Raw genomic sequence first — 23,660 nt, forward strand, 5'->3', positions numbered from 1 at the left:
ATAGTTAAGCAAAACCTTCCTGGAACAATTTTAAGTCTATCTGTTTCAATGTGCTTTTGAATGAAAGTTCCAACTTTTCATTAATTCAATTAAGTGAAGTGCTATAGAAAATTAGTGGTGGAAATGACCTCTAGGTATGTATTATTTAGCTTAGCTACCTGTAATGAAAGCTTGTTAGCTCCATCAGGCTGTCTTTTTAATGCTTTCTTTGGAGCTTTTTATAGACATATGGTTCAGCAGTTCCTGAAGAGGCTGTTCTTCACTTTCATAGGCTCCACTTGTGGGACACTTTCGCACAATTTCCTGCTGCTTCATATAATTTCTGCTTTTCCCCACCTTTATTCATATTCTTTAGTTTTTGGAATCTTGTTCCTTTGTAGTTATGCCCATTCATGTGGATACCTTATTAAAAACTCTCCTCTCTTTTTTTTTCTGTCTTTTTTTTTGACAAAGCTGAGTACCTTGCTTTTTCCTATTGGCATTACAGCACTGTTAGCTAATTCATTTCCATCCCTGTACCATTTTTTCTCTTCAGCTAATCCCTGCAGAAGCATGATTGTTAATTACACCTCTCTAAATTCTTTCCTAGCACGTGGAGGAAAGCTAAAACCCCAGGACCTGATCCCTTAGCTTATTCAACAGAAAATTGCACTGACTTTCTGATGGCCATTATTGCTTATTACAAACTCATCTCCAGTTGCCTGTTTACATAGCACTTTCTCAGCTCTCAAATAGTTTATTCTTTTATTATTTTTTTTAACTCATTGCTTTCCAATCCTCTTTTGTGTTGACTGTCAGTATTTTTATTAATCATTACCAGATAAAACCACAGATTCTTGCTGGCCCAATTTAGCTGAATTTTGGCATCTGTAAGGCAGCTGCATGTAAGAAATCTGACTATGATTTTACTATTTTCCTAACCATCATTCCCCAAGTTCCATATGACCCCACATTTGAAAACCACATGTGGAATTTCTGCTAGCTCATCTTGTCTGCTCTGTTCTTTCGACTTCATAGATAGCCGATCAAACACACACAGCTTTTGCTCATTGTTCATTATATCATGTTATAAAGCACCCCCATCTCATTTTTCTAAAATTTATCTTGAAAGTACAGGTCAATATAAAACTTTTATTGAATCTTTAAGAAGAGTCAGCTGTGGTCTTTCTTTCTTTCCTATTAAGACCTATGTCTTAAGTTCTGTTTAAAGTTGATGTAAGAGGACACTTTTTCCTCCTCCCAGAGGGATTCTAACTGGTTTTCTTCCTGGCACTATTTCTGCATCAATAAATGGCCACTGAACGGTATGTCTATTCCTTTGCTAATAGGCTGAAGATTATCATAGAGAGGGTTGCCTGAGAAGATCCAGCTGTTAGTTTCCCTTTCAAGGTCACTTGGGTCACCTGAGAGTCTCTCCGACCTCTCTCCAGTCAGAGGTTTGCATACAACGAGTGGAAATTCCCCAGCCCTCTTCAGACCATCCTTTGACCTTCTTGTCACAACTCCTGTCCTGGCACCCACAAGGCAACAAGCCGTCCTGCTCCCTCTAACTGGGTCACAGATGGCCTAAGCCACATTCTTAACTTACTTACTGAAGGAACATCCGTGAGATAAATTAGAACAGATGTACGGCAACTTTTTCTTTTGGCATTTACACCACCCTCTGGTCTAATTAATCCTGACATTGTGACCATCATAATACGAACTGCATCAAAGGAATGAAATAGCAGATTGTCCTCTCGATGGCAAATATGTTTATTTTCCCTTCCAGTGAGACATGATTTTTCCCTTTCTGTGAGACAAGCTCTTATTTTCTCCTGCTATCTCTAAACTTATAACAACGAGACAAAACATCATGAAGCCCTTAAACTGAGGTTTGCTTAAATTCCCATGAAGGGAAAGCAGATACATTTAAGAAAAAAAGAATCTACTTTCACACATATCTTCTGATACAGAATTCCATATCAGAATTCTCATTTGTTTTTCTGGTAATAAGGTACCGTGCTAACAATTTTGGGTACCTGTTAATAATATATGTGGCAGTTATACATATTTTATACTAAAGGCTGCCTTAAAAGCTACATCTTTATAGGTAATAACCTGCTTAGAAAAACACTTTCTTGAATTATTTACTTATTTAGAACAACAAAATCAGCTATCTTTTTATAAGGTCAGGTACCAAACAAGAGCCATTAATAATATAGTTACATATCTTGGGACTAAGGTGGCTTAATATCTATTTTTTAATCATGTAGGAAAGACAGTTAGCTGCAATATAACTAACCAAGCAAGACTTGTCTGTAAAGCATTCTAATGTGACTTCATATGTTCATAGAAAATTTACTAAAAGGAGAATGTCTGAGAATGCTTTCACATACAGAGATAAGGGGAAAGGGAAAAATAGTAAGCTTTGCAAAAACTTGTCTCTTTCTGTGAAAAATTTAAAAATAACAAGTACTGACAAAAATGTTATTTTGAAAAATTTACAAAACTTCATTAAAATTTTGGGTCAATGGTGATAATGAACATCGTCAGACTGAAACAGAAAAAAGAAATCCGTCACAAATCTAGCCCCATAGGGAGACTGACATGGGCAGAAGTCTTGCCTAAATGGACAATACCAAATTTAATAGCCCTGCTTTGTCATTGCCTTAGACTTTTTGCCATTGCCTGCAAAGGCAGTGTAAAATTCCATGAGTAGTTTATGGCATTTTCACACAGTCTGTGCCAAGTATTCTTTATTACTATTCGTATCATCCCATAAGAAGAGGGGATCTTCCTGGGGCAGTTCCTTGTGTCTTTTCTGCTGAGGAGGGATGCTTGCTCTTTAGCACCAGCCTGGTCTCCAACAACCTTCAGGCTCCTTGCAGGATCAAAGTCTCCAGGGTCTTTGCTTTTGGTCATATCTAGAATGGACAGTACAACAAGTTAAATCACTGGAAAATTTCCATGGGAACCATGTGGGAGCAGCTTTGTGTGACTCCAGGCCTGTCCTTTCCCTTCCTACTTTGGCTCTCTGCCTTTTGAGGAACCCTGGAGACAGGAGCAGCCACAGAGATAGCTGACAACTTCTGTGTGAAAGAGGGAAAGATGCCTTCATGGGAATGCTGACATTTAGCAGCTTTTGTCAATAACGGTTTTGCAATACTACCATACTCCAAGAACAGGAAATAGCAGTGAGCTGTTTCTGTTTCCTCACTGAGTGATTCCCAAATCCACAATAGCTTTCAATATCAATTCATAAATGCCTCCTGAGAAAATGCTCCCATGAAAACATATAAAAAGAAGTTCTCCATTGGCTTTCATTTCAATGCCAAAGCTATCTCCCTTCTGGCATAAATTTAGTGTTACTTCATTTATGTCACTGGACTTAATTTACATGGACAATAAAAAATTATGAAAGTGATATTAGAGAATTTATGAATATTCAGAAAATAAAACTCACAGCATCTTAATTTCCCTACCTGAGTATTTTCTTTGTCCTTTTCACTTTCTGTAATTGTGTCCTACATTTATGCCTCAGAAAGCTGGAAGGCCTGGTGCACATTGCCGTGTACTAGGATTCTCCTTTCTTTGAACACTTTTGCAACCAAAGCTTCTTCTGTGAGTATTTGTGTGCATTGCTTTAGGAAGGTCATAAACATCTGTGAACCCAGTATTCGAGAGAAGAGTGAAATGAAGAATGTTGAATGAATTTTTGAACATACTTTTCTCCATGTTACTGCCCATCCGTGTACAGGAGATACTGCCAGTTCTCAAACAGTTGTGTTTGCATTTGTGCACTGTGTTTTTCCAGTGCACATGAGTGCACATACTAGGCTGAATGCATGCTTGGATAGCTAATGCTATATTTCTTCCATAACCACTTGGTTTGTATTATGTCAAACTGATAGCAAGAAACAATTGCTTCTGCCGTTCTACCTCATTGTTATTGTAGAAAAATTGAGAGGAATATTCACATAGATGGATCTTCAGTGTTATTTTCTTTTGTGTTTGGTTTTGTTCTTGGCTGGGGTGGGTGCAACCTTTTAACAAGAGACAGGTATTAATGGAACTACTGTTGCAGAGAAATCAGTAGTCTGTGAAGCAAACTGCTGCCTCTCAGTCAGAGGAGGAAGAAAGCCCCAGATGCTCTGTTCTTTTGACTGCAATCTTGCTACAAATCTGGGTGGAAACAGATTGTTGTTGTCATTCATATAAGAGCTGTGATAAAACTTTGAGATAGGACTTTGATTACACCATAAGGGCAAGTTGGACCAGATCTAAGCCTTACTAGTGCTCATCAGATCTTTCCAGTCAGCCTCTGATGAGTGCTGTGCAATGGTTTCTGATCTCTTTTCAGAAAATACTTTAAAGCTACACCAAGAACTTTCTGGCTGTTGTCAGTGGATGGAAATACCAACAGAAATTTTTTTTTGGACATCTTTAGGAACAGAGAAGAGAAAGTGCCGACATTTTAATATCAAGCTGATATTAATTTAATATCAGCTGATGCTTTTGAAAAATTCATTGTGGTGAACCAAGCAGGTTAATTTGGGCAAAATTCTGGGAAAAAATAACACCCTGAAAAAAAAAACCAGCTAACTAGGACGTTTCATTTTCATGTTTTCTTCTTTGTGTTCTTCTTTTTCAATTTTAATGGCAATCTCCATCATGTTTTGTTAAAATAATGCCCTTTAGAGCCTAACTGGCTAACTGTGCACCCTGTATCGTGTGTTCAGGCAACTCTCCCATTGGATAGAATCAGTTTTGCTTGAGGGCACTACCAGTGCCCTGAACCAGCAAAACACAAGAATTCGCATTTGTAACCTTCCCGTTTCTTCTTTGCTTTTTCTGCTGTGCTTTCTTTCAAGCCCTCCTAATACATCAAATGAATATTCTGTTTGTTCTCTTCACTTTATACATTTCAGGGTGGGTGGAGAACTTAGAACTGGTATTTGGGAGCCTACTGGTTTGTAAGAGAAGCTTGTTAAGATATTATGTTGGCAAAGGAAAACAACCAGACATTAATGCTAAATAGTCTCTACTTCAAATCAGAAAACACTTTAGGCTTTAAAATGTCCATTTTTTCATAGCAGCACAGATTTTTTACTCCAGTATTGTACAGTTCCCTAATAGCAATGTTCCCTAGGTATTAGTCAGTAAGTGACCTGTTAAACTGTAAGTGAACCATGTTGAAAGATAAAAAAAGTGGGCTGTAAAGAAAACATCGGTCTCGCAGGTTAACAGGTATGAAACCTCTTTCACTATTGCTATAACTGAGTGTTTGGAATGAAGACTATTGGCCACTTAAGACATTTTGGATCAATTCGCCTTAGCCAAGAAATAGTTTTTTACAGTTCATCCTAAGAACAATGAGTAAGGGACCTCTATAAAGTCTAGGAATATGAAGATGCTGAGCTCACTCTGAGAAATTTGTAAGTTTTGTTAGTAGAGGTAAGTAATTGCTCAATTCTAATAGAACTTTATAAGGCCTTTAACTTAGCACTGCATGATAATTCTGATTAAAAATGGTCACCTTACATTGTCACTCAAGCACATATTAGATAGATTAAGAATTCACTAACTAGCAAATCCCAAAAAGCAACTGTCAAAGGGAATCATGGACTGAAGGGTTTTCAAGGAGTACTGTTGGTATTCAGATGAGGCTGGATGGTGTTCAATATTATCTTCAATGATCTTAAAATATATTTATGATCAGAGCTGATAAAATGCATGGATGAGACACTTTATAGACAGATAATGATGAAGATTAAATGCTTCCCCAGGGAAATTTGGATGACATAGTAAATTTGGCTTATTCCTGTGGGATGTATTTCAGTGTAGCTGAATACTGAGCCAAAAATCTCACAACTGTGAATGCAGAGCATCTGCACAGATCAGGAGACTGCCTCTTGGAAAGCCATGTCTCAGAAACAATGGAGGTATTCCAGGGGAGAACTAATTTGACATGAAAATTCAGGTGATGCAGTGCAAAACTGGAGAATGACCCAAAACCGTGTGATTCATAACTTTGACAGCCTCTATAGGCTTCTTGGCCCAAGTACGAGGTTTAGGCACCACTGTATTACTGAAAATGCTTGTCTCACTGTCAGTTAAACTGGAATGTGAAGTGCCGTCTCTGACAGTGGTTTGTAGAGAGTCACACAGTCAAATCCATATCTGCAAATCCTGGTAAGATCCTGAAATTGGACATTCCCTGTCTCTTCATCTGCAAGATCTTATTTGGTAGACATCCTCAGAGCTGGATCAGACCTTGCATAAGTGATAGAGATGAGACACTGCAGTTAGCAGCCTATTTAAGCCAGTAGCTGGAGTATTCAGCTGAACAGCAGGAAACCTGTTTGGAAGCTGAGACCAAGTATCTCACTTCCAAGGACAAGATGTCCTTTGTAATTTTCTTGGATGACACTATTGCAGTTGCATGAAATAGTTAAATACATTTTTGGCCTGAGAGAGGAGAGGAAAAGGGTGAATCTGCCTTTAAAACTTATGGGGTAGGACAGTTGGTTGGGATGCAAAAGCCAGGTGCAGATCCTTGCTCTAAATCAGGAGCAACAGAGGTTTGGAAATATATCATTGACCCTTGTCATTGACCTATTGGTTATATGAAGTAGCCTTTTTGTTCCTTTATGACTCTATTTGTAGTTAAATCATGAACACAAGAGTACAGCGAGCCTTCTTTGCCACACATTTGCTGTTCAGATGCTGCCTGTTTCTAGGTGGATCACACTCAGTGTGTATACACTGCATTTAGGAAAAACAGTGAGGGTAGTACATGAGCCGTAGCTTAACCACAGCCTTGGGGTGTGCCTGACTAACAGAGCAGTCGTGGCTTTCAAGCTATGTCCTTTCTTACTGAGATGGGCAATAGCCCATTGTCCCGTTTTTTCTGGCCCCTTTCCGAGAAGCATAACCCATACCTTTTTTAATGACATAATGACTCTGCAATTGATGCTGCTTTGGTCCATTCCTCTACCCTTTGATATTCTCTTCTGTGTAGATGTGAGACTTTCCAGGAGAAAAACTCTTACCATGTGTGCATAAAAACCTAACCTGATGTGACCTTATTGGAAATAGCGATAAATTAAGGTAGTGCATTTCTTCCCTTCTTATTTTGCTCCAGAGTTTAATCATCCTCATTTTCAGCTGTTAACTCTGCAAGTAATAGAAACAACATCTTGTGTTCCTATGGATTTATGTCTCAAATTCAGATTCTCCAGTGTCTAGCAGCATGTTAGCTGTAATGGAAGCTTTTCCTTATAGTTAAGAGAATGGATAACAGCTCTTCCAGTAGGGATTCTTTGGTGTCTAATGGGAGCTGAGTGCATGTCTTTCCCTCATTGGGGAGAATCTACACAGTCTTTCTCCTCTAGTTGCTTATTTTCTGGCAGCTTGCAGAGACTTAGTAATTTCTGAGACAGTACTTCTGAGATAATAAATCTACTTCTGTGGCAAACATGGTGGAAATTTATCAAGAGGCTCAAGCACAAGCAGGTAGAGACAGACAGATAGACAAGACAGACAAAACACAATTCCTCTCTTTTGGAAGCCAAATGAAAAAATACATGCTGAATTTTTAAATGTTAATTTGTTTAGCTTCAACCCCCAAACATTGTTTCTTGATGTACTTTTTCTGCAGATTATAAAGGTGTTTGGAACTTATTTTCTTCCTGTCAAGGCAGTTCCATGCTATAATCAGGTTCCAGCTCCTGTTTCTTTTGACAGACTCAACAAATTGTATGCTCTAAATCTGTCAGTGCAAGGTATTTTTATTCCAGACCTGAGATCAAGTCTATAGTTCTTTCCTAAACATTTTCCACATCTCTTAGTATCCTTTACAGAAAACACTTACCAGACATATATGCACTATTTTAATATCAGCCTTCCCTTCTTTTGTAGGTTTATGTTTAGCTTTGACCATGAGTAAAGTATATTTAAAAAAAAGAAATCTGAATATTTAGTAGCTTTTGCAGAATTTTTCAGGCTTCTGGCATAGCCATAGCTCTGATAAATAAGTTACAATTGCTGGTTTCAGCAGCCACTGGAGGTTTCAAGTGCCTGATGCCTCATAGAGCATTGTGTGTGTTGTAAATTGTTTAAAATGGACAAAATACAATAATTTAACAGACAGTTAAAAAAATTGCATTTAGAAAAATGGAATAAGTGCTCTGCCTCCCACTTTATAAAACAACAACCCAACCCTCTTACTATATTAAATGAGAAGATGGCAAATGCGAGCTTTAGAGGTGGAACAACATGTTGCAAGCTCATTATGTGACTGTGATGTGCCAGTGCCTCCCAGCTGCTGCATGACCCTGTTGTATATTATTTTTTTGCACAAATACTTTTCTGAATCCTGGAAATACTGCACCACATCTTTGGACACGTCTTTCATAATGCTCCGGTAGGATGTCCTCATTACAATATAGTGCACATCTTGTTAACATGTGCATTTTATAGCTGTTTATAATCTCTTTATCTATGTCTGGGGATTAACTCTGTAGCTTTCCTCATCAGTTCTTCTGTTGTTGTAGGGTTTTTTTCTTGCAGCACATCAGATTTCAAACTTATTTTAGATTTTTCTTTTTTCCTCTTGTTGTTGATGAGTGACTACTACAGGATGTAAACCTAATCTAAGTTGGCCCTTTGAGAAGCTGTTAAGACTAGCTGACCTCCAAATGTCCATTCAAACTTGTGATTCTTTGTAGAAGAAAACAAAACCAAACCTGAAACACCCTGGAAAATAATTTATTAGAAAATGTATTTTAAATTTTTTTTTCATAAACTGGAAAATTTCTGACACAAAAGCAAGGGATGGCAGAAGGTTTCTCCTCTTGTGACTCAGGACCTCAGTTGTCATTTTGTGATTTGTTTTACCTTCTGTAGAGAAGTCCAGATGTAGTTACATGAGATAAAGGAAGCAAGGACTCTCCCTGCTCTAAAACAGTCAGTGTTTCTTTAGTACACGAGAATATCAGTGTAAGCTGGTGGGCATCTCCTCTGTAAAGCCTTTGAAGCACAGCAGCTCAGGGCGTAGAGACTCTGAATTGTGAAGAGAAACATTCTCAGCCATCTTGTAGACAAGTTCTGACCCTCTCTCAAAGCAGAAGGAAAGAAAGAAAACTTTTAAATACAAATTGTTAATTTCTTCCATAAGAAGCTACTGGTTTCATTTAAAACATGGAAAATATCAACATTTATTTAGTGCTATTTTTATTATTTAGTCCTATTTTTCTTCAGATAACAAAACATATATTGTGCACCCTGTTTTCAACCAAGGTAAATCTGTCTTCTTGTTGCTTCAGCAGAATCATTTTGATTTACACCTGAACAGTATCTGACAAACTGAGAAGAGAACACTCTTCCTTCCCTCTGAAAAGCATGTTTATGTAGTAGTGAATCATGATTTTTTACAGAAGGAAATGACACACTCTAATTACTCTGATAACTCTGATACCAGAGCTGGACTTTAGTGCAACATCATGTGTCTCTTCTCAGTTGTTTCTACTGACATCATTGACTTTTATGGTTCTGATTTAAGGCAGCACTTTCATTAACAGTTCTTTAATTTGATCCTTGGCTAGAATTTATGTAATTAAAAAAATGTAAGTACATTTTTAAAAGAGAAAATTTATTTTAGAGCTGTCTGGTTTATTTATTCACACATAATTATTATGCATTTATTGCATTTATGGTTTTCCTTCTTTGAATGACTCACACACTGAACTTGAAGGACACTTTCTGACACTTTATGGTACAAACCAGTACAAGTGATCATAGAATCATAGAATCATAGAATCATTAAGGTTGGAAAAGACCTCTAAGATCATCGAGTCCAACTGTCAACCCAACACCACCATGCCCACTAAACCATGTCCCTAAGTGCCTCATCTACACGTCTTTTAAATACCTCCAGGGATGGGGACTCCACCACTTCCCTGGGCAGCCTCTTCCAATGTTTCACCACTCTTTCAGTAAAGAAATTTTTCCTCACATCCAATCTAAACCTCCCCTGGCGCAACTTGAGGCCATTTCCTCTCGTCCTATCGCTTGTTACTTGGGAGAAGAGGCCGACACCCACCTCGCTACAACCTCCTTTCAGGTAGTTGGAGGGCACAATAAGGTCTCCCCTGAGCTTCCTCTTCTCCAGGCTAAACAACCCCAGTTCCCTCAGCCGCTCCTCATAAGACTTGTTCTCCAGACCCTTCACCAGCTTCATTGCCCTTCTCTGGACACGCTCCAGCACCTCAACGTCCTTCTTGTAGTGAGGGGCCCAAAACTGAACACAGGATTTGAGTCTGCGCAGCCTCACCAGTGCCGAGTGGAGGGGCACGATCACTTCCCTACTCCTGCTGGCCACACTATTTCTGAGACAGGCCAGGCTGCCATTGGCCTTCTTGGCCACCTGGGCACACTGCCGGCTCATGTTCAGCCGGCTGTCAACCAGCATCCCCAGGTCCTGTTCCGCCAGGCAGCTTCCCAGCCACTCTTCCCCAAGCCTGTAGCGCTGCATGGGGTTGTTGTGGCCGAAGTGCAGGACCCGGCACTTGGCCTTGTTGAACCTCATACAGTTGGCCTGGGCCCATCGATCCAGCCTGTCCAGGTCCCTCTGCAGAGCCTTCCTACCCTCGAGCAGATCAACGCTCCCACCCAATTTGGTGTCATCTGCAAACTTACTGAGGGTGCACTCGATCCCCTCATCCAGATCATTGATAAAGATATTGAACAAGACCGGCCCCAAAACTGAGCCCTGGGGAACACCGCTCGTGACCGGCCGCCAACTGGATGTAACTCCATTCACCACAACTCTCTGGGCCCGGCCGTCCGGCCAGTTTTTGACCCAGCGCAGAGTACACCTGTCTAAGCCGTGAGCCGCCAGCTTCTCTAGGAGAATGCTGTGGGAGACGGTGTCAAAGGCCTTACTGAAGTCCAGGTAGACCACATCCACAGCCTTTCCCTCATCCACTAGGCGGGTCACCTGGTCATAGAAGGAGATCAGGTTGGTCAAGCAGGACCTGCCTCTCATGAATCCGTGTTGGCTGGGCCTGATCCCCTGGTTGTCCCGCACATGCCTTGTGAGCACCCTCAAGATGAACCGCTCCAGAGACAGTTTATCTCACAAGAGAAAATTATTTCCCCCTTTAAAAGTATTTCTGGGAAGCATAGGACTAGTGTATCAACTCAGTTCAGGAAAAAGGACTGCTGCTGTTGTGACCCTACATTTATCACATCCAAGATAGTCTCACATGCCTTCTAACAGTGGGAAGCCACTAAAAGTTATGTTGCCTAGAAGTTCATTCAGGGCCATAGTTAGTGCCTTGGGGTTTTTTGAAAAGCATTTAAATACGAAAAAAAATTTTAATAGAATTTGAATCACATATTCCAACATAGGTATTTCTGGACATAGATGGGCAATGAGGGATGTTTTGAAGGCTTAAGCAGTTCTGGTCCTTCTGCAGGGCCTTATGGAAACAGGTTTCAGTAATCAAGCCTTGATTGAAGGAGATGAGATCTGGCCCTAAGTGTTTACAAGTATTCAGCCAAGGAGCATTCTGCACCAAACCTGACTGCTTTATCTTGGACTTTAGGAACACACTGACCCTCAGAAGGATTTTAAGAACACAGCACCTTCTCATGGACCATAATTCTTGACCACTCACTGTTGGCAGAGGCTGCTTTCACAGAAGCGGCACAGTTCATTTTGACTGTTACTCATGGCATGTGATTAGTCATCTCAGTTCAGTTAGTTTTGTTTTCACTCACATCCTGACTGACTTCTATTTTTTAAGTAGAAGGTATAAATACAGAAGGATCAATAAACAGCAATGAATAATTCTCTGCTTTTATTTAATGTTTGAAAACATTTCCATGAAAACCTGAAAAATAAGACTGGTCATATACCAGAGACTTCTTAATGATCTGCATGACACTCATATCACATTTTCCAATGAAGTGAAGTCAACCCATTTGGTTATGAATATACCTGAGACTTTACATTTCCATTATTCATCTCCATTAGACCTTGAAGTATTTGTTTCTGAAAGGAAACAAAGAAAAACAAGAGAAAATCTAATTCCTTATAATCTGAAGGCAGACTAAATAGTGAAACTATTTAGTTTCACAAAATTATTTAGTGTGTGTGTGTGTGAGACGAAAATATTCCAGTGATATTGTCTTCTAAGTTGCATTCTCAACTGCCTTTTCTAGGATTTTTTTTTCTTTCATTTCCATCCACTTTCCAACCGAAAGAGCCCAGAGGCCAAATCATGTGCAAAGGCCAGCAATGCAATAGCAGGCATCGACAGTAACTTTAACAAGAATGAAGCATTTCTTCTGGATTGTTCACTATATTCACCTGTTCTTGACTTTATATTCCAGTTTTTTTTGCTGACGACGACTGCTTTATTTTCAGCATATTTTGCCTATTGTGATGGTGCCATGTATTATAACGTTTTATAGACTGAATTGCAATTAAATTAGGAATATATTTCAGGTTAAGGACTTGAAGGCCACTTTTACACCAGAAGCAGCTCTTAGAGTGATTGTGCCTGTCTCAGTCATTTTATATATTACAACAGGTTTGTTGATGTAGCTAAGCTGGTACCGTTCTAGTGGCAAATGCTTTTTCTGTAGAGACAGCCTGTGCCAGGAAAGGGAAGTGTTGTGCTGTAATTTATAACATTTCTTCCAATAAAATAAACTATACTGGCAAAAGCAATTTTTTTTTCCTTTCAAACACAACTGTATAAAGCACTGGCTCAGTGCTTTAATAATCCTCAGCAAGTTATTGTACTGGCACAGAATGACTGACTATTGGTGCACTAGAGCTGGCTGAGAATTAAATATACTGCCCATAGAAACCTAAGCTCCTAGGAGCATGGACTGCTTTTACTGACACTTTTGGTAAGAAAGATTTCTCTTCTGTGACTGAGAATTCCATGCTAGGCAAACCCTTTTTGCATGTGCTGATGGTAACAGACTCAACTGTGATGCGTGAAAGCAGGGTTGATATTCATATTCTGGGTGATATAACCCAGTGTCTCAGACTTTTTCCCACCCTAAGTGAACGTGCTGTTTCAGGTGTTCTGAGGTCCATAAATCTCACTGTTTTGTGGCAGCTATGGACACTGTAATTGTGATGTGAAACAGAAAACTGTTGAAATCATAAAGAACTGCAGTGTGGAAGAACTCTTTCCAATCACCTCTACTGGTTGCTAATATTTCTTTTGTGTTGCTTCTCTCCATATAAATGGTGTGAAAAGGAACAGGGGAGCATTTCACTATCTCCAGGTACCCCCTCATCTCATAAAGCTGCTAGGTACAGATCGCTTTTCTTTTCCCCCCATGGTCATCAACTCCTACAGAGCTGGGTTTGGGCATGCTTCAGTCCCACGGTGCAGCAGGAGATGAAGAAAGGTTCTTTAAATCTCTTCTCTTTGGACCAAATGAGTTGGTAGCAATTCAAAATATTATCATACAATGAAAGCTAGAAAAGAAAAAAAAGTAAGGATGCTGTGTTTAGAAAGAAATGACAGGGCTTTTTGCTAACTTGTGTAAGCTGTTGCAACAATAGTTGCAACAATATCTGTTATTAAAGCTCATACATTTCTCTGTGAAGAAATTTCTGTAAGTGCAATACAAAGAAAATATAATTTAATTCATTGGACTATGCAGTCTACCTCAGCTTTGGAAAAAAAAAAATTAGTATTCTTTCCTTGGCTGATGCACTGTGTGGCATATTCAGAGCACATATTCAACCCGTCAGTTATTTCCAGGTAATTAGTGGTTACCAGACATCTACGTTCCAGTGGCCATAGGAGTGAAAATGGGTTTCCTTTACACCATTTCCCTTCATTACATGACTTTCATACCACTCTAATTTTTGTTCTTTTCATGATCTTTTTGACAGGAGAGCTTTTGTCTTATGCAAATGCTCAGTGTGAGCTAGCTTGAACCAATTTTAAATAGAGACTGTTGTATTTTCTACACTGTTTGCTCAGCTCTAGTTTCTGCTCTTTGATGTAATTCTAGGCAGAGAGCAGAAAATCCCCCTATTTTGACCCTTTCATTTGAATTGCTGTTAACTTGCAACTTTTCTTTTTACTTTGTCAGCCACCTTTGAGCAACAGATCAGATTCTCTATCAAGGCACAGGATGTTTACAGCTCTGTACTGCACAGAACCTTATTAACCACATCTCTACTCTAATTAGTCAACCACAAGTTATACGTACTGATGTGGTTTCTAGTGCTGCTATTTAGAGGCCCAACAAATGAAGAGAATAAGCACAATCCTTGCTTCAGACAATGTGAAGACCAGGATCCAGAGCCTGGAGAAGGATCACAGGTCAGCAGGAGAGCACCTGAAGAGCGGCACAAAGGAATTCCAGACACTCCAGCCAGTAAGACAGCTTCATCGGGGGCCCAACTTAAATGCCTCTTTGCAAACGCACGTAGCATGGGGAATAAACAAGAAGAGTTAGAGACGTGCGCACGCCTGCAGGGCTACAGTCTCATTGGCATCACGGAGACGTGGGATGGCTCCTATGATTGGAGTGTTGGGATGGAGGAATACAGGCTCTTTAGGAAGGACAGGCAGGGGAGATGAGGAGGGGGTGTCGCTCTCTATGTCAATGACCAGCTGGAGTGCATGGAGCTCTGCCTGGGGATGGATGAGGAACCGACCAAGACCTTGTGGGTCAGGATTAAAGGGAAGGCAGGGACAGGTGACATTACGGTGGGGGTCTGCTACAGGCCACCTGACCAGGAAGACCATGAGGATGAGGACCTCTATAGACAGATAGGAGCAGCCTCACGCTCACAAGCCCTGGTCCTCATGGGGGACTCCAACCACCCCGACATCTGTTGGAGGGACAACACGGCAGGGCTTAAGCAATCCGGGAGGTTCCTGGAATGCGTCGATGATAACTTCCTTCCCCAAGAGATAGAAAGGCCAACGAGGAGAGGTGCTATGCTGGACCTTGTTCTCACCAACAAGGAGGGGCTGGTGGGGAACGTGAAGCTCAAGGGCAGCCTTGGCTGCAGTGACCACAAAATGGTAGAGTTCAAGATCCTTAGGGCACCGAGGAGGGCGCACAGCGAGCTCACTACCCTGGGCTTCAGGAGAGCAGACTTTGGCCTCTTCAGGGATCTGCTTGGCAGAGTGCCATGGGACAAAGCCCTGGAGGGAAGAGGGGCCCAAGAAAGCTGGGTAATATTCCAGGATCACCTCCAAGCTCAGGAGCGATACATCCCAAAAAAGAGGAAGTCAGGCAAAAACGCCAGGAGGCCTGCATGGATGAACAAGGAGCTCCTGGACAAACTCAAACACTAAAAGGAAGCCTACAGAGGGTGGAAGCAAGGACAGGTAGCCTGGGAGGAATACAGAGAAATTGTCCGAGCAGCCAGGGATCAGGTTAGGAAAGCTGAAGCCCTGATAGAATTAAATCTGGCCAGGGACATCAAGGGACACAGGAAAAGATTCTATAGGTATGTCGGGGATAAAAGGAAGAGGAGGGGAAATGTGGGCCCTCTCCGGAATGAAATGGGAGACCTGGTTACCCGGGATACAGAGAAGGCGGAGGTACTCAATGACTTTTTTGCCTCAGTCTTCACCGGCAAGTGCTCGAGCCTCACCACCCAAGCTGCAGAAAGCAACGGCGGGGACTGGGAGAATGAAGAGCCACCCACTGTGGGAGAACACCAGGTTTGAGACCATCTAAGGCACCTGAAGGTGTACAAGTCCATGGCACCTGATGAGATGCATCTGCAGGTCCTGAAGGAACTGGCGGATGAAGTTGCTAAGCCACTATCCATCGTATTTGAGAAGTTGTGGCAATCCGGTGAAGTTCCCACTGGCTGGAAAAGGGGAAACATAACCCCCATTTTTAAAAAGGGAAAAAAGGAAGACCCGGGGAACTACAGGCCAGTCAGTTTCACCTCTGTGCCTGGGAAGATCATGGAACAGATCCTCCTGGAAGCTATGCTAAGGCACATGGAAAATAAGGAGGTGATTGGTGACAGCCAACATGGCTTCACTAAGGGCAAATCGTGCCTGGCAAATTTGGTGGCCTTCTATGAATGTTTCACATTCCTTACAACAACAACAACAATACTGAGTGCAGAGGGAATCATACATGTGGGGGTCGCTGAGTAGCCCAGGCCTGAATACAGAATAATGTTCTTCAGAACAAGGGACATTGGAAATTCAGAGGAAGAAATGTTTCTGAAAAGTTAACAGCTGCTTGGTTGACCTGCTTGTATTTGTGGAATGACGGAAAATAAAACTTGTTTTTAACAAAGAGAAAGAACATAATGCAAGAAACAAAAAATAATGGTCAAAATAGGTCTGTCTTACAAAGGCAGTGTTGGTGGATAAGGGAAGAGGAACTGATGTCACCTACCTGGACTTGTGCAAAGCATTTGACACTGTCCCACATGACATCCTTGTCTCTAAACTGGAGAGACATGGATTTGATGGATGGACCACTTGGTGGATAAGGAATTGCCTGGATGGTCGCACTCAAAGACTTGTGGCCAATGGCTCAATGTCCAAGTGGAGATCAGTGATGAGCGGCGTTCCTCAGGGGTCAGTATTGGGACCAGCGCTGTTTAACATCTTTGTCGGTGACATGGACAGTGGGATTGAGTGCACCCTCAGCAAGTTTGCCAATGACACCAAGCTGTGTGGTGTGGTTGACATGCTGGAGGGAAGGGATGCCATCCAGAGGGAACTTGGCAGGCTTGAGAGGTGGGCCCATGTGAACCTCATGAAGTTCAGCAAGGCCAAGTGCAAGGTCCTGCACATGGGTAGGGGCAATCCCAAGCACAAATACAGGCTGGGCAGAGAATGGATTGAGAGCAGCCCTGAGGAGAAGGACTTGGGGGTGCTGGTTGATGAGAGGCTCAACATGACCCAGCAATGTGTGCTTGCAGCCCAGAAAGCCAACTGTATCCTGGGCTGCATCAAAAGAAGCGTGACCAGTAGGTCAAGGGAGGTAATTCTGCCCCTCTGCTCCACTCTCATGAGACCCCACCTGGAGTACTGCATTCAGCTCTGGGGCCCCCAACATAAGAAGGACGTGGACCTGTTGGAGTGAGTCCAGAGGAGGACCACGAAGATGATCAGAGGGCTGGAGCACCTCTCCTATGAAGACAGGCTGAGAGAGTTGAGGTTGTTCAGCCTGGAGAAGAGAAGGCTCCAGGGAGACCTTATAGCAGCCTTCCCAGTACCTGAAGGGGGCCTACAGGAAAGTTGGAGAGGGACTTTTTACAAGGACATGTAGTGATAGGACAAGGGGTAATGGCTTTAAACTGGAAGAGGGTAGATTTAGATTAGATATAAGGAAGAAATTCTTCACTATGAGGGTGGTGAGACATTGGAACAGGTTGCCCAGAGAAGTTGTGGATGCCCCGCCCCGGAAGTGTTCAAGGCCAGGTTGGATGGGGCTTTGAGCAACCTGGTCTAGTGGAAGGTGTCCCTGACCATGGCAGGAGAATTGGAACTAGATGATCTTTAAGGTCCCTTCCAACCCAAACCATTCTATGATTCTATGATCATGCCAAGCTACCATAGACATATAGAGTGGTGATTTGGGGGATAAGGTAATGGCAACAAGGTCACAGTAAAACATTCTTACATAAGTCAGTATATTCAGAGGTGGAAATTATCACAGCAGTATATTAATGTATTGATTAATATATTGATGAAATACATAATATATATATATAAAATGTGCTATATAATAAACACAAATAATAATCTGTCTTTCATCATTATGTTCTAATTAATCTCTTCTGTAATCCATCCTGTTCCTTTCTTCCTCTACTTCACCTTTTCTTCTTGTTTTCATTTCGTCCATTTGCACTGTAGGAATAATTCAAATGCCTCATAAATACTCCTGTTCTGAAGTGATTTCTGCAGAACAGAAGCTTTGAAGTTCTGACTTAAATTATACATACACCCTATTAATATTTCTTGAGAGATACTGCTCTGAAAACTTTCAAGTTACAACCATCAAAGTTTTCATACATGCTCAAACATTGCCAGATCAATGAATGATTGTTGGAACTTATTAGTCTCTGCAATTTCTATTTTTGTAAGATAATTACTGATGAACTTCAGAAGACTTCCTTATTTTCTTCCTTGGGTTATGGTCTTATCAGAATTGGCAAAGGATGGTGAGCTTTGGTCCTGAGGAAGCTCCACAGAGGACTTGGAGGTTCAGAAGGAGAAATGCTTTCCTGAGGTTTGAAAACTCTATCAGAATTGGTCAGGAATCTTTTCTTGAGCCTTCAGAAGCTTCAGATCTGTCAGAAGTGAGTGCAAGAAATCATGGACAAGCTGTCTCAAACTAAATTGACATGTTGTCAGACTTCAGGAGCCTTAATAACGGCGGTGTTTGTCTGGTGTTTGAGACTACGTGAGGTGGGAAGAGGCTGTGGTGGTCCTCATCTCTGAGATAGTTTTCAAGGTTTCCACTCATATAAAAGTAGAATTCTTACATGATTTTTTTACATGTATAAGCTTCATAAAGAGAAGGTTCACAGGCCTTGGTTCTGCCTCTTTTTCTAGGGCCAAGTTTAAGCCAATAACTTCAGCGAATGTGAAGGGAGATGTTTTACTCTGCATGGTGCTATCTTCGGAGAAAGAAAGTCTGAAAGAAACTGAAGTCTGATCGTAGTAGAGCTCTGATTCAACTTCTCACATAGGCATCAGAGTTATGCTCAGACCCCTATTTAAAGGTCTACCCTAGAGACACTGCTGTTAAATTAAACAGACCAATGCTTGTCCTGTTTATCCCCGGCAGCACTGAGATCTCTATAGATCCCATTCCATCTGTATTTTCACTGCAAGTTCTACAGGTTTTAAATTCTAACCACCTACCAAACCACTGCCTCTAGATTTCTACTAGGATTTGACCCTAGTCCAAAGCTTGCTCAAGTGGGTCTTCACTGTTGTCTGGAGAGTGCAGTGTAGTTGCCATTCATTCAACTTTAATTTGCAAAACTGTTTTGCATCAATCTTCTACCCTGCAGCTGGAAATGGAGATAACACTTTCTTTTGGATCCTTATTCTGAGTGGTATTGCTAAGTTGCAGTGCTTCTTAAACAGGTACTTTGTCCAACCTGAGCAGTTCATTTCGGTGGAGCCACTGAGATGAATTCTGGTTACTGGTGACATCTGTGAACTGTTTTGGCTGAGCTGAAAAACATGACCTCAATCTGAAATTCTTATACAGTACTCTTTTCTTCCATTTTTACTAGACTTTTAAAGAATTTCATAGCTTTTTATGATAATAAGTGTATCTGAAATTATTCAAAGCTATCAAGTATAAATATGTATTAATATTTTTTCTGTTATTTTGTCTGTAGCATTAATTATTAATAAGATTTCACTGAAGCTCATAGCTGTAAAATATAAGGCAAGTTGACAGAAGTAATTGTTAGTTTTAGTAATATTTCTGGTAATATGTTTCCTTTAACGTATCAAGTGGCAAAGAAATCCTGAGCTATGGCATTGTACCAGGATGTGCAGGACCTTTACAGACAGAGCTGGTCCCAGGGCAGGGCAGTTCCAACCCAGAATGGATTCAGGGGAGCTTAGTCCAGGGGGTCAGAGGAGTGTGCCTGGGACAAGGTGCAAACCTGCTGCTAAGGTCCATGAGCCATCCTTTCCCCAGACAGAAAGAGTGAGAGCAGCGGAAAGCAGTGAATAAATCTTTTTGTTCACCATGCAAAATGGATCAACTTCTGGTGGCACCTCACCCAAAATAGCTGACATACCAGTGACTATGAAACCTTTTGGAGATATAGCTTTATCCCCCATGAGGCAATGAAGGTTAGCCCAGGTTCCCCTGAATCTCAGTGGATGCACACATCAATATATAGTTTGTTAACTGTTGTTTTCCTGATAAAAGGGAGTTGGATTATTAGTAGCTTGACAGATACCTTTTAAGAAATATTGATAAGGACGTATACTCAGTGCTAAAATCATGAGATGAATCCAGTGTGGTTTCTGACAAGCTGAAAAGCACTCTCTATAGCATACCACTGCTTTTTGAGCCAGTAACTAAACAGGATGACATCAGTTGTGCTATATGCTGACTTACATGAGCTTTTTCTTAGGCACCGAAATCAGAAATTTTTCCTGTGCAAAAGGTCATAGTGATGTAGGCAAAGATAGGTGGGCAGCTGCATCCCAATAAAAGGGCTCTGAAGGTTCTGTTAAAATTTCTTTCAGAAGTGGTGTCCTTCTGAAGAAGAAGACATGGAAAGGCTATGTAGTTACAGCTGGTCAGGGCTGAGGTTCTAGGGTCCATTTCTTGCTTTCACAGCCTTTAACAGTTTTAGGAATATAGGAATACGTAGATATGAAATAAATGTTCATTTAAGAATCAGAACCTTTTACCTTCTCTGTGCAAACACAGGATAAGTAATTTTCAGTCACAAATACATTTGATTATTACTGTACCACCCAAAGAAACCTTTAGTACTCATTAGGATTTCATTATTGCCTTAAAGAGGTGAAACTGATAGTAGAATGTCTTTACGTCTAAAGACGTTATTATCAAGTTTTGCTGTTAGCTACAGGCTACTGTATGTAACAGAGGAAGGGAAGACAGTGTGATCTTTTAATGATAGCTAAACCACGTTTTTGACATCCTTCTTTTTTAATATCTTTTATTAGCTATTCATTATTCACTGTTGGAATATATTACTCTGTGTTTGTAATACTCATTTTCCAGGAGACACATTTTAATCATCAAAGCTCTTTAAAATTACGTGCAGTAGCAAAAGCTTGGTGAAATTTAGGTACAAGCTGACAAGTTAATATTTGCTTAAGCAGGGAAAATACATTAAAAACTTTTTGTGACTGAAGAACAAAAGGCCATGAAAAAAATGTAAGGGAAAACAATCTGAACCATCAACCACCCAGCTCAGACTGCTAAATTCTACCCTAGAGAAGAATACGGTGACAAAGAGCAGTGCATACAAATTATGAAACATCTGATGTTTGCCATTATATTTTTTTGCACTGTAAGAGAACAATCACTAGCTTGTAAATACCAATTACAAGGCAGAATGAATGCATTGAGAAGGCATTGATTTTTTATTTTCTATTTGGTTCATGACCAATAGACTATTTCATATGGAAAATGTATCATAAAGAGCCATACAATAGAAACATACAATCTATGTGTGACTAAAGGTGTGTAAATGCATAATTAAAATTCCTAATAAATAAATCCTGTCTGATTTATAACAGTAAGAAAATAGCGAATTTGCAATTTAATGTATATAGGCACAGGTAATAGCACGTAATTGCAAAATCATATTTTCTTTCAACCCTTTTACTGAAGTATCTGTGTTTTTCCTCAAACTTCACTCTTCATATTTTCTCATTTCCTTCTCGTTTGATTTTTGTATATAGTTTCTTTCATATTTGAAACAGTCTATTCGTCATCAACAGCAACAAAAAAAATCAGTGCTTTGTCTAGCCTGTTCTGTACATGATTTTTGAAACTGTTTCCTGTATTTCTGCTGCCAAAAGAAAAAAAATAAACTGCAGAATAGTTTGTGGATGTCATGTGACACAACGAGCTACTTCTGTCTGGCCATAATAAATGGACAGAACATTAATCCTTTTTTCCCAGGATGTTGAGAAATTGTTTGACTCTGGAATATATAAATCCAGCTGAAATAAAATCAGCTACAATACAGAAATTTGTTTGGTAGCTGATATGTTGGGGGATTGTTTGTTCGTTGGACAGAAAATAATGTTTTCTGACAAAATGAAACATTTTGCATGACACTGTTTCTCTTCTTTATACAGTTTGATCATTTCACCAAACAAGCAAACAAACAAAATTTAAGTAAGTAAAGTCAGAGGCTCACTTCATGCATCTCCTTTCTATATGGAGAAGGAAGAAAAAGGTGTATTTTGGAAGCTGATGCCCAAATGACCTGAGAGTCTTGCTCAAAAATGTGGATGTCATACGATGTTACAACATCATTTTGCACCTGAATATTATTTTTGATATTTTACTGAGAAACCACCCACAATCTCAGTAAGTACGCAAAAAGTATTTCCTGTGTTTGCCAGTTTTTTCTGCAGGGGGTAGCCTGACTCCTGGTTGTCTTTATCTACAGTCATTTTGCTTTTAAAAAGTCCAGTAGAGAAGTTTAAACCTGATTCGGGAAATGCAAGTTCCAGTCACAGGATCAGCACAATAATTTGTGAGAGGTTTCTAAAAATAAGTAAAGGGTTTCTGGTGGGAACTTTGTGGTTAGCTCTCCACACTCAGTGTCATTGTGTCCACTGCCAAGGTTCTCAAGGGGGACAATTTTATGAAGTATTTCTAGCCTGGTTTGAAGAACCAGTCTGACTTACTCCCTGGTGGAAAGGTGGGAACAACTTCCAGGTTTTAAAGGGAAGTTAACCACTTCAAAATCTTGATAAGGATGGAAACCCTGCCAGAATATGCAGGTATCACTGCTTTGTAAACCAGCTTCATGCTGACCTCATTTTTGGGTTTTGTAATTTAACCTTGCAAATTAATTTGTAATATAGTTCCTATTGTCCTTTTATGCACACGAGAGCTGTACTCTTGCAATGTACATGCTGTGAACTGGCAAATGCTGGGAAGTGACACACTGCTTGTAATTTCATAAGCTTATATATATAAATTTTTTTTTTCTTCTCTCTGAGTACTTCTGTTTTATACGGCTTCTGGAATGACTGGCTACCTTCCCTGGGATATGCTCAATCAGTATGGATGGTACGTGAATTTATGAAATCAGACAGTATTTTTAGTGTTCAGTGTTTTGTATATGCTTAATTCTGTTTAATGGCCACTCTTTATTAGAATCTCTACTGCAAGTGGGTCTGTGTATTGAGATATTCTTCGGTAAAATACTCTAATGTATCTTCTGCAACTTGGAGAAAGTTGATAATTTCTACTGTAGTGACACACTTATTTCCTAGTTAGCATGTGCATTATTCTTGTCATCCTTTAAGGTTTATTGCAAAATCTTCTGATCGTTCTTTTAGACTCTGTAGGATGCAAAGATATGGCAAGATTTGAAGAGAATTAATAGTAATTTGTGAGGAATATCATGCAGAAATAGTGAAATCAGTGTCATCACTAGCTTATTGGACTGTATGTGTACAGCATATTCTTTCCATTTCCATTTGGTTTATATACACTAGCCATTTTTCAATAACACTGAAAGTATATCCTTGACTTTAGCTTATCCTGTGACAATCTCAGTGTTTAAAGCTGTACATTCTCTTGATCACAGTGTTTTTGACTTGTGAGGTACTAAATGACCGGGGTCTTGACTTCCTACCTGATAGCTTGAACAATAAAAACATTCAAACTAACAATCTGTGGTCTCAAAGTGAAAAGGATGGAAGCTCAGGTACCCAAAGAGTATTCCTGAACTTCACTTTGACACAGCTAAGAGCCATTGATCCTTGGGGCATTTGCTGCAATTCATCTATCTCTCTGAACATGCCAGGGAGGGTGGCTGCCTTCTTGATTTTGGATGGTGTGGGGGATTTTTGTGTTGGGTTTTTTTTTTTTTCCCCTTTCGGCTCAAGTAGCAGCTATCTGTAATATGCATCTGAAATATTTTTCCTTAAAAATTTATTTGC

This window comes from Aptenodytes patagonicus, chromosome 1, assembly GCF_965638725.1.
Source record: "Aptenodytes patagonicus chromosome 1, bAptPat1.pri.cur, whole genome shotgun sequence".
Classification (NCBI taxonomy): Eukaryota; Metazoa; Chordata; class Aves; order Sphenisciformes; family Spheniscidae; genus Aptenodytes; species Aptenodytes patagonicus.